General features: G+C 46.1%; 1 pseudogene; it reads right to left on the bottom strand.

The window, feature by feature from the left end:
- Window positions 1–375: 375 nt before the first annotated feature.
- Window positions 376–1797, bottom strand: LOC102421500 (annotated as a pseudogene).
- Window positions 1798–2301: the final 504 nt, after the last annotated feature.

Genomic DNA, 2301 nt, shown 5'->3' with positions numbered 1-2301 from the left:
CTGCAAGCAAACAGTGTAAGCTGCCTTTTTTCTTCAGACCCAGACATTTTAAGACAGAAGCTTTGCAAAACATTACACAATTTTTATTATTAAACGAGAACATCTCATCTGTTACATCGTCACATTGCTAGTCAGAGAAATGCTGTGGTGATGCAGAGTCCGCGCTGGTCCACCACAGTCCTCATTTCTCCAACATCCATGTACAAAGAAAGAATGTTCAACACAGCCCAATACAACATTCTTGGTTTTCTTCATAGTGAAGTCCCCCAAAACTCCTCTAACGGGGCGTTTACTACATAAATTATAGTTCTTCACTTGGCACTCCACCCGGCTGCACGAGGACGGGCCACACGAGACCTCGGAGGTGCTAAGACCTCACACGTCGTCGTCATCGGACGTGTCGCTACTGCTCGTCTCCGTGTCGTCGTTCTCAATCGTGGGGTGGAAAGTGCTGCTTCTCCAGGGTCCAAACTTGAAGTCACAGATCAGGCCATTTTTCAAAATACCGTTTTTCCTCAGACCATTCTTCTGCAACTGTTTGCTAATAACTTGGAATTCTCTCATTTCCTCCTCAGTTAAGGGAGCACACGTTTCATCGTTTTCACTGTCTTCTTGCCAGCCCATCTCCTTCAACAACCTGTATTCTGCCTCAAGGGAACTTGAAAGAACATGGGTCGGTGGGAAGGCTGAGGACCGAATGATCTGCTGGGAAATAACCGAGGCATTGCCATTCTCTTGTGGAATTTCATTTTCGTCAAAGTTCCCGTTTATATCTCTGTCTCGGTGAGTACTATTGCTGTTATGCAAATTAAATGAGTCTTCATCCTTCTCGGAGCCAGCATGGCTTTCATCCTCATGCTCCTCCTCCACTCCGTCCCGTTTTAACGCCTTCAGAAACTCGCTCTTCTTATCAGTGCGCATTCGTGTCAGCTTGGTTAGATGAGGCTGCTGATTAAGTTTGTCAACAGGTGAAGAGGAATTTGAGCGATTACACTCTTTCCCTGTCGTTGTTGATGGACTAAAATTCTTGGCTGTTGATTTAAAAGAATGGAAGTTGCCAACACCATATGTAGACTCATGAGAGAAAGAAGTCCCAACTTTATTTTCTTTAGTTTGGCTTTTCCATTGTGTAGGTTTTGTGGGCGGAGCAGCAGGCTTAGGGACCAGGCCTTTATAAACACTGGGGCCAGTCCCGCTCTTCACTGGCTGGGACAGGGGAGCCCCTCCAGCGGGGAACTCGGACAGCTGCAAGTCCTTGTCAGTGCCTTTCTTAATGACCAGCATCCTGGGAGCTCTAGATGTGGGGTTCGGAGGGTACTCCCATACGCCTGCAGCTAAAGACTTATTTTGATTTGGTTCTCTCTCATATTCAGGATTTAAAGATGGAAAATCCTCAACCTCAAACTGTCTGCGTTCTCTCCTGTCTTCCTTCCTCCCTGGCTCACTGTCAGGGGTGTTGTTGTTGTGCAGTCCTTGGCCTTTTCCAGAATGGAAAATGCTGCTCCGAGAACGGGCACTCCCGCCATGGTATCCCCCGAGATGATTTCTGTTTTCAGTGCCATTTCTCCCATGCGTACGCCATCCATTTTTTTCTTTCCTTCCAAAGTTACCTCCACTGGGACGTCCAATACCAGAGTCAAAACTGTCTGAAAAGTTGTGTCGTCGACGACTCACAGCATAATGATTCTCTGTCCATGAAAAGTGTTCAGAATGCTTCTCAAAATTCAATGAGGACTTTGTTGATGATGGTGGAGTAGGAAAATTAAGCCAGGCTGGAGCAAAGTCATACTGCACCATTTAGGTCCAGTCTCTCCAACTCAATGAAACTGTTGGGGTCCAACCCCAGCAGGTCCAGGGGTTCCCAAAGGTGTGGACGGAGTCGGCGAAGAAGGAATGACACAGACACAGCATTCAGTTGATCAGCAGCCTAGCCAGATTCTCTAGCCAGGATCTCCAGCCAAGTTCTGTGTTTATTGTCCGGTTACATCTGTATTTATACCAGTTGATTTTAATCCTATCCATTCTATTCCAAAGGTTAGAGCGTTTCTTATCTCCATTCCAAGGTTACTCTATTGTTCTATTAAGCTACGAGCAAGTAACTGAAGGAGATTATCCTAAGTAAAGATATGTAGCTTTATCGTGATTTTGGGAAGTAACCGTGATAATTACCCGGCTGGGACTTAGTTAGGGGTTTATTTCCCTCCCTACCCCAGGAGAAATTCCTCTCCTGGGGGAACCACTCTTTCTTGGGGAGTGGACCTTGGAAAAAACACATAAGAATTAGGAAGGGGAGCAAACATA

The sequence above is a fragment of the Myotis lucifugus genome, unplaced genomic scaffold (assembly GCF_000147115.1).
Source record: "Myotis lucifugus unplaced genomic scaffold, Myoluc2.0 scaffold_311, whole genome shotgun sequence".
Taxonomy (NCBI): domain Eukaryota; kingdom Metazoa; phylum Chordata; class Mammalia; order Chiroptera; family Vespertilionidae; genus Myotis; species Myotis lucifugus.
The sequence above is the reverse complement of the archived record's forward strand: the minus strand, read 5'-3'. Positions and strand labels throughout refer to the sequence as shown.